Genomic DNA, 9878 nt, shown 5'->3' on the forward strand with positions numbered 1-9878 from the left:
CAGCAGAGATTTTAATTGAACTGTAGAGGAACAGTCTCTGTCACAGAGGAAATACAATTTAGTTTTTGTATCATTTCAACAATAATACTGTACCACAACATTGTTGAGTTCTTGATTCTGATTGGTTGACACACAATCCAAGGGTGTTTAATGATGCTGCATTCACCTTATGACAAAATTACTGTACTTAGTTAGAAACTATTTTATGAAAGCTCCAAGTTCTTTGACTTGACTGTTGTAAAATGACCTCACAGTGAAATCGAAAACAGTAGGTTGACAACATGCCAACTTGTGTGATCATGTTGAACAATCAGCAGCAGCCTCAGCAGTTAAAGGTGGAGTCCTCTAAGCCAGTGTTATCTGGTGCGCTTTCCTTGTTCTTCGATATTTCGCGAGATGTGAATTAATGTTGTTATGAACTAGGGCCCATTTTACTGTCTTAATCAACAGAGCTGAATATGGATCCATTCAGGGGTGTAGCAGTCATTTTAAAAGTGGGGAGGACACAGCTCTCAGAAGTTGGCTGGCACAGACCCAACACTTACAGTGCAGTATTAATATATTACAGTATATATTAATTTATTAGATATAAGTATTATATTCATTTATACGTAATTTATAAAATTAGTCTTGTGTGAAATTGTCAGTGTTGTATGTGTTTTGTTCCATGCCATGTTTGTTCCTGTCATGTGGTCCCCTGGTCATGTGATTTTATGTTTCCCTCTATGTTCATGTGTCTTGTTTTCATTGGTTTATTGTCTTGTTAACTTGTTTTCAGTTCTAGTTTGTCATTGGTTTAGTTTATTAGTCTTGCTATCTTGTTTATAGTTCTGTCTGTTCATTGGTTGTCTTCTTACCCATGTCTGTGTATTTAAGCCCTCATGTCTTGTCAGGTATTGTTTTGTGTTACAATGTCAAGTCAAGTCATTTATGTTTTGGATTCATGTTTTTGGTTATCACTTATGTAAATAAATACACTTGGGTTCTTCACATCATCATCGTCTTCGCCTGCCTGTCATTGCTAAGCGTACACGTTACAGAAATTAGTTAGTCACTGAATCAATGATCAAAAGACAATTTTAATCTTTTAAAATGTGTATGTCTACAGATCTACAAAGAGACTTTAGTAGAGGTTTTAAGCATTATAAGAAAAAGCAAATCAATCTGTATGTGGATATGGGAGTGTTTCTGCCGGCTCAATCCCCACGGACCTCCCAGCCCCTAGCACGCTCGTTCTGTCTGGTAGAGTTCACGAGCTAGGTAGGCGGTCCGCCTCAGGGTGGATTTAATAACTCGTTCGGAGCTAAAGACAAGGATGAGTTATCAGTTGCAGCATCAGAGGGTGGGCTTCTGCTTTCTGAAGTGGACTAATCTTCTGAGCTCCCACTCTTGGTCGGTAGAGCTCAGGATGAGGAAGACGCTGAGTTGGCAGCCGTGCTTGCCCGAGCGTTTGTGGCTAGATGATTGGTTTCTGGGCTCGGAGCGCGACTCACGGCCGCACCCCGCCCCAGTGCCCTTCGGGCCGGAAGTGCACTAGGAGCTCGCGAAGTCGTGGAAGGCACCTTTCTCTGCCTGTACACGCTTCGCCAGCATGTCCACCCTAACTACCCTCGATGGTGGAGCGGCTAAGGGATATGTCGAGCTTCCCCAGGTAGAGCGCGCCGTTGCAGTGCATTTACACATTTTTAAAAGTAAAATAAAGAAAAATTATTTAAATTGACAGCCACTTTACTGTTTTTTAAATCTTATTAAAAAATTTTCAACAGAGGTAATCTGTCAATAAATGTTCTTAACCTATAAATTTACAGTAGATAACCATTAAATATTGGTTGACCTGCCTACAAACTATTACGATGTACTGTTTATCCATGAGATCTCACTGTTACAGCACTGGATTCTATTGGTTAAATACAGAAACATTATGTAAAATTACATGTAATTAACCCTATATAAATGTTTATGTTTAGTGTGTTCACAGATCTAAGCTTTTATTTTATGTGATCATTCAATATATTCACAGAAATTCATAGAACATTTAAAATTTCTAAAATCAAATAATCCATTAAATATGCAACACTTTCCAGTTCATTTACAGTGCTTGGGATGTAATAACATTTTAAATTTGTTAAAACCACCTTAAGGTCTACCAATTTTACAATATATTCCTATAAGTATACATATTTTTGTGGTTCTTTTGTTCTTTAAATTACAGGTTTTATACAGGAATCAATATGCTTAATTATGTGAACATTTTACTTTAGCAGATAAAAGAATGGTGTACTTTAATTTTACATAAATACATACCAACCAATATACTATTGCTCTTTTAAAACAATGTGAAGCTATTGGCCAGAACAATAAAAGCGCAACAACAATACATGCTTTCAATCTTTTATTTTGACAGTTGAAATTCAACAATCATGACAACTGAACCTACCATTCAAAATAAACACCAAATGGAAGCAAATAAATGGTTACTGTGGATCTTTACAATAATGCTTCTAAGGTTTTAAAGATTTATAATAATGTGTATCTAAAATATAAACAATAATGTGAATAACGGCACTAATTACATTCTATATAATTCTCAATTTATCTGTAGTATGGACTGTATCAGTATACATTTATTAAAAGATTCAGATTAGAACTGCATGGGGAAAATATTATTTGGACATGGTGGTACTGCCATGTAGGGGTGGGAATTTGGGACAGTCTCACTATTCAGTTTGATTCCGATTCTTGGTGTTACAATTAGATTTAAATTGATTCTTAATTCACGACTCAAAACAATTAGATTCAATAAAGAGCACTGTGTGTCAAACCCGAATCCCTCTGCTAACTGAGCTGCAAATTATGCTGCTTTTGATGAGAGACACTGTCTGACTGTAAGGGGGTTAGAGGGAAAGGAGGAGGTGAGAACCGGCTTGACAACTTAAATAATAGTTTAATGAACAACTTAACCAAAAACACAAACATAACCACACACAGGGCAGCTGCCTGTAATTCTCTCTCTCTCGAACTGTCGTTCCCGGCCGCCTTTATCCCTCGCGTGCACCATCAGGCTGATTGAGGACCGGGTGTGCATCATTCCAGCCCGGCCCCGCCCTCCTCGGCTCTACACTGACTAACAGAAAAAAATAGCGTAGTTACATACATATATTCATACACACACACACACACACACACACACACACACACACACACACACACACACACACACACACACACACACACATACATATACGGTTGTGCTCAAAAGTTTGCATACCCTTGGAGAATTGGTAATATATGTACCATTTTTAAAGAAAACATGAGTGAGAAGGCAAAACACATTTATTTTATTTCTTATGGGATTCATATTCAACTGTATGTATATTCAACATGGCAACAATGAAAAAAATGAAATTACCCCTGTTCAAAATCTGCATACCCTTAGTTCTTAATACTGTGTATTGCCCCCTTTAGCATCAATGACAGCGTGCAGTCTTTTGTAATAGTTGTCTATGAGGCCCCAAATTCTTGCAGGTGGTATAGCTGCCCATTCGTCTTGGCAAAATGCCTCCAGGTCATGCAAAGTCTTTGGTCGTCTTGCATGAACCGCACGTTTGAGATCTCCCCAGAGTGGCTCGATGATATTAAGGTCAGGATACTGTGATGGCCACTCCAGAACCTTCACCTTTTTCTGCTGTAACCACTGGAGGGTCAACTTGGCCTTGTGCTTAGGGTCATTGTCATGCTGGAATGTCCAAGAGCATCCAATGCCCAGCTTTCATGCAGAAGAATGCAAATTGTCTGCCAGTAATTTCTGATAACATGCTGCATTCATCTTGCCATCTTTCACAAGGTCCCCCGTGCCTTTAGAGCTCACACACCCCCAAAACATCAGTGAGCCACCACCATGCTTCACAGTGGGGATGGTATTCTTTTCACTATAGGCCTTGTTGACCCCTCTCCAAACATAGCGCTTATGGTTGTGACCATAAAGCTCTATTTTGGTCTCGTCCCTCCAAATTACAGTGTGCCAGAAGCTGTGAGGCGTGTCAAGATGTTGTTGGGCATATTGTAACCGGGCTTTTTTGTGGCATTGGCACAGTAAAGGCTTCTTTCTGGCAACTCGACCATGCAGCTCATTTTTGTTCAAGTATCATTGTATTGTGCTCCTTGAAACAACCACACTGTCTTTTTCCAGAGCAGCCTGTATTTCTCCTGAGGTTACCTGTGGGTTTTTCTTTGTATCCTGAACAATTCTTTTGGCAGTTGTGGCTGAAATCTTTCTTGGTCTACCTGACCTTGGCTTGGTATCAAGAGATCCCCCAATTTTCCACTTCTTAATAAGTGATTGAACAGTACTGACTGGCATTTTCAAGGCTTTGGATATCTTTTTATATGCTTTTCCATCTTTATAAAGTTCCATTACCTTGTTACGCAGGTCCTTATCTAGCCTGCTCAGTGCATCCACGTGAGAGCTAACAAACTCATTGACTATTTATACACAGACACTAATAGCAATTTACCTTGTGTGTCTGTAACAAGTCCAAACATTCAAGGGTATGTAAACTTTTGATCAGGGCCATTTGGGTGATTTCTGTTATCATTATGATTTAAAAAGGAGCCAAACAACTACGTGATGATAAATAGCTTCATAGGATCACTATCCTTAAATAAAAGACAGTTTTTTTGCATGATCTTTTCAAAATCAATGCCAAAATTTCACAGTTTCTGCCAGGGTATGCAAACTTATGAGCACAACTGTAAATGTGATCAACTTACAGTCGAGCTCTGTTATAAAATCATCACTTCTCTGGTCAGGATTTCAACAGCGCTCAGGTTGGTTTACTAATCCTTATGTGTGAATTATGTCAAACATTTAGAGTTAATGTGTTACAGATCAGACATTTCAAGAAGTGTGTATGATATATTTAATACTCTTGAGTCTTGACAAGCTTAGTTTTGTAAGACGTGCACAATTAACGGAGACTGAGAATGCGACCATCTGATCTGAACTTGAAATCACATTGTGCGCATTTTCATTCATGTTTACACTGTAGTATTATTGGCTTCATAGACTCATCATTACTTTGTAATTTTCTATATGTTTATTTAAAATATCGCTTTATACCTGCGCTCGCTGGATGATCATTCTTCCGAATGTTTTCTATTATTCTGATGAATTTTTGTTATTCCTTTTGAATTAATTATTCGTGCCACTGACTAAACAACACAGAACACCTTGGTGCGATGCTGCAGAAATAGAAACCAAGTGATCAACAAAATGAATGTACAGGCCACTCTCATGATGAAGACATCACCGTAGTGACTTTTTGCCTGCATCATAAAAATGTCATTGCACCTGCTAAAACAAGATTGTAGGTGGTTAGTGAATAAGACTCAGGTTTTTGTGCTGATATACCATGCACAAAAGTGGTGCAACTGTTTTTTTTTCTCCCCAATTTGGCATGCCCAATTCCCAATGCGCTCTAAGTCCTCGTGATGGCGTTGTGACTCGTCTCAGTCCGGGTGGCGGAGGATGAATCTCAGTTGCCTCCACGTCCGAGACCGTCAATCCGCGCATCTTATTACGTGGCTTGTTGAGTGCGTTACCATGGAGGCATCCACGCACAACTCACCACGTGCCCCATTGAGAGCGATCAGGGCACCATATTGCTGCAGACAAACAGAGATGGGATAAATCACCCTGTGAGTTTCTATTGTCTAAAATTTGATTCACAAAAATTATTCAGTGATCGAGAAAGAGGCTGTAGCTCTGAAATGGGTGCTCCAACATTTTTATGTGTATGTTGGGGGAGGGGTACCGGTGGTCATTTCTTCAGATCACAACACTTTGAAATTGTTGCATTCATTACAAAGCCCAAGTCAGCGTTTGATGCAATGGGTTCTGTTCTTGCAGCCTTATAACCTAAATGTTAGAAAGGAATAGACAATGTACTGACAATGTATTGCTTTCAGGATCCGGATTGCTGGTGATGCAGACAGCGGGTCACTGAGTCAAAGAGTGTTTAGTGGGACCGACAAGATCTTAAAACCTGTGATTTAGAGGTTTACTGTGGATGCCAAAATCCTAAATCTTTATGGACTTGGGACTTTAAGGGGGGGGGGGGGCGTCTTCGCGGGCATGGGGCTGTGTCGTGGAACTGATCTGAGAGCTTCATTCTAGCACCCTGTTTTTGCTTTGTATTTCTTTATTTGCTGTGTTACACATTCAGACATGCTGCACTACATTTGCCCTACGCACTTGTAGACACGACTGATTATCACTTAAACTGACTCGCATTACATCTCATTGCTCTTCTGTTTTTTGTTACAGCCTTAGAGCTGGGTTGTAACAACAGTTTTGAGTGAGGGTACTCCCATGTATGCGAAGACTGGTGGCGTATGGGCATCACATCCATTTCAGCCCTCATTATATCATATATTACACTTATTCTTTGGCATCTCCTGGAAGCATTTAATAAAACGAGGTACAATTGCTCCAATCCTGCAAATAAAACTCTCCCCGAAGCAACAAGGTCATTCAGCTGCTCCATCAAGACAAGGCAGGCTCCCTCAATATAATGCGCATGATGTAGTGGATGGAAACGTGCAATGTATTTTCTTTAGTCAAATTTTTGGAAATGCACTCAAAATGTGAAACATTTAAATGGAAACCAGCTAGTAAGGATACATTTGATGAAAATTAAGAGAAGAAACTATGCTGAGCTAATAGGCTAACCGGTTAGCTTGTGAGCTAACTGGAGAAAACAGAACTGAAAAATGTTTAATTTCACCATTTATAACTTGAATTTAATAATATGATTACAGCATAGATGGTTTAGAAAGACCAACAATTAAAAAAAAAAAATAACTCCAGTTGTTACAGGACAACGAATGCCATATCAAACATATGTAACCTGATTTTGTCTTGATTAAGGTTTGCAAACCCTTAAATAATACATGTAATATTCAGCTATATAGCAACAGAGAAAACATTAAAAGCGCAAGATTACATGTTTACTGATAGTGGCACCTGGTGGCCAAGGTTGGTACCGCATGCATTTTTTTGAAGAGAGAAAAAAAAATTGAACAGAGAAAAAAAAAATGTTTTGAAGAGAGAAAAAAAAAATTGAGGAGAGAAAAAAAAAATGTAAGACTTAGGTTCAGGAAGGAACTGAGACACCGTTTTTTTCTTTCCTCACCGTGCAGTTCAGAGCCTCCGTAATATCTTGTTTAAATGTAAAATGTAAACGCATTTGATTTACTTTTATATGAACAGGTCTCCTGGAAAGGCGGGAGACTGATCACACATAACTTCATAATTTCACTGCTTTCATAATGTTTAAGCCTAAACTTATACATTTAATTAGCCAAAAAAAAATTAACTCACATGAGTAGTTTCTTGTCTTCCCCAGAGGAGACAGACGACGAACACGCGCTTCGCTTCTGATTTTGATTCAGATTCATGATTCGCAAAACGAATCATTCAGACCGCTTTTTGAATCTTTTTGTTCAGTTCAAAGGAATCAAATTTAAATGATTCGACTCAAATAATTCTTTCAACAAATCACACATCACTGTCGCCGATGTGCATGAATTTTTGCAGGTAGTGCTGTTATTTAATTATTTATTTAATTATTTGTTTTTGTGGTGTTCAGTCGCAAAAGTAACAAAAGGGTCTGGAGAAATTTATCGGAGTAAAAGTATCAATTTTCTCTTCAAAATGTAATAAAGTGAAAGTAAAAGTCCAAATAGATATTTACACTCAAGTACTAATATATATATATATATACACTGTTCTCAAGTACAGTAACGAAGTATTTGTACTTCATTACTATACACCTCTGCATAGTCCCTGCCTCTGCTCAGATCTGGTCCTGCGTAGGATGTTAAACCTTTCATTTTAGTACATTGTGGTTCATGGCCTTAAGTGCTAGTCTCTACTTGTGTTGTATGCGTTTCCCATTAAATACAACAAAGGCCTATTTGTCATCAGGGATTTAGGGGAAATCTTTGGAAACTCCACGTTCAAGTGTAATTTGTACTTATCTGTCATGTCTTGTCATGATAGCTCATACTATTATGGTTTATACTATATAATGCAGTACCGTTTCATTTCCCAGGTATTATTTTTCATTTAAACAATAAGATCTTGGGTTTATACAGTTGTTATTATGGATATTTTCAACAAAATTATAGAGATGTAAATTAATAAAGAACAGTCTGTGTAGACTTAGCACATAGACATTTTAATGCTTTTCTAGATGATTAAAGGATTAGTTCACCCAAAAATGAAAATTCAGTCATTGTTTACGCACCCCTGTGTTGTTAAAACCCCATATGACTTTCTTTTTCTTAACACAAAGGGAGAAATTGGGAAAAAGTAGTGCTCAGTGATGTCATACAATGGCAGTTTATGGTGTCCACCTCTTCAAGCTTTAAAAGAACCCAAAAGTATAATTCAGAAGTCTAGTAAATTATTCCATGAGACTCAAACCGAAATATAATGTATTATTAGTGAAAATGTTCACTGACAGTTGATCTCCTGTGCATGAACATGAGTCTGCGCATGAGCTTTAGAGCAATTTGCACAAGAGCAACAGCAGTTACACTGCCGCTCACGATGTGGGGCGTTCAAGTGAAAACTTGTTTTGTTTGCAACAGACCACCAGCTATATTAACAACAGAAAACACAACATAGCTGCACACAAACCAGAGAACAGAACTTACAGACATGTCTGAAGTGTTTGCAGTGGAGAAGTAGATGCATTTCTATGCCGAGCAATATTTGTTTGAAACGGAGTCTTCAATCAAACAGTGAGCCCGTTTACATGTACACAAATACGCTGATTACTCTCTAAAATCAGCTTAAGCTGGCTCTACACAAGCTGATTTTCCCAATGATTTTCAGGTGTTAGCTTAATTAAAATAATCACCGGCCAGGTAGATGAACACATAGCACCCGTTAGCACCTCTCAGGGGGAGGTGTTAATCACTTATCCGTCGGGGCACCCTGCTGAGTTAATAGCTTCAAGGGCTGAAAAACAAAAATATTTTGTTTTAAAAAATCATTCTGTCACTGAGAAGAACTGACAAGATGATGAGCTGATCAGAACTACTTCTTCTTTTTTTTTTTTTAGCACACTCAGCTGCATATCACCACAAACGCTGATTAACATCCAAAGTGATTCTGTCATTCTGCAGAAATAATGCAAAAGCAACTAATGACGGATAAAAATAACCCTGATGGACATTTTACAGTTTTGGTGCATTTTAAAATATAACCTTGGGAAAGCCAACTGAACCATGAAGAAACTGCAACATTGCAACTATTTTAGCTCCTGTTTCGAAACAATCAAGCAAGCTACAGGTCTGAAAATGCCCCAGATCACTCTATTGCAATTGCAGTTTTACTCATGTTGTTATTTTGTCAGAGAGATAGTTGCCGTGAGTCATTATGTGGGTCACCCCTCCACCATTTTTAATCGGCAAGTGTGTCATATCTCTGACTGAAGAGAGCAAGACCTCAGCAAAACAGTCTGCATGTGTGACACCCTCGGCCAGAAGTAGTTGTTTTGAGTCTGTTAGTGTAGAGCCAGCTTTATTTGAAAAATCTGACAAGGCAAGAAATCCATGTTCACATGACATTTTAAATAATCACGTTATTTTCTAGTTTTGACGTCAAACCATAAAGAGGCATGCGCTGTGCGCACATTGGATGAGCCAGTAAAAACACGGGGTAAGGTGTTTACATGGCATGCAAAATTGGCGTAATGGGCAAAAATCTACCCATGATGATAGGGTTATTCATAAACCGTTTATGGCCTTTACGCAATAAAGTGACAAGCAGCTGCTTAGGACAAAAACTTGAATAACATAGAAAAGAT

At 38.4% G+C, this 9878-nt stretch overlaps 1 long non-coding RNA gene across 1 annotated transcript; it reads right to left on the reverse strand.

Moving 5' to 3' along the window:
- Positions 1 to 2491: 2491 nt before the first annotated feature.
- LOC127420053 (uncharacterized) lies at positions 2492 to 7429 on the reverse strand. The gene is made up of 3 exons (XR_007893770.1): positions 7382 to 7429; positions 5411 to 5664; positions 2492 to 3124 (listed from the first exon to the last, which is right to left on the reverse strand). It is a non-coding gene; the product is annotated as an uncharacterized LOC127420053 (long non-coding RNA).
- Between the last annotated feature and the right edge of the window lie 2449 nt (positions 7430 to 9878).

The sequence above is a fragment of the Myxocyprinus asiaticus genome, chromosome 29 (assembly GCF_019703515.2).
Source record: "Myxocyprinus asiaticus isolate MX2 ecotype Aquarium Trade chromosome 29, UBuf_Myxa_2, whole genome shotgun sequence".
Lineage (NCBI taxonomy): Eukaryota > Metazoa > Chordata > Actinopteri > Cypriniformes > Catostomidae > Myxocyprinus > Myxocyprinus asiaticus.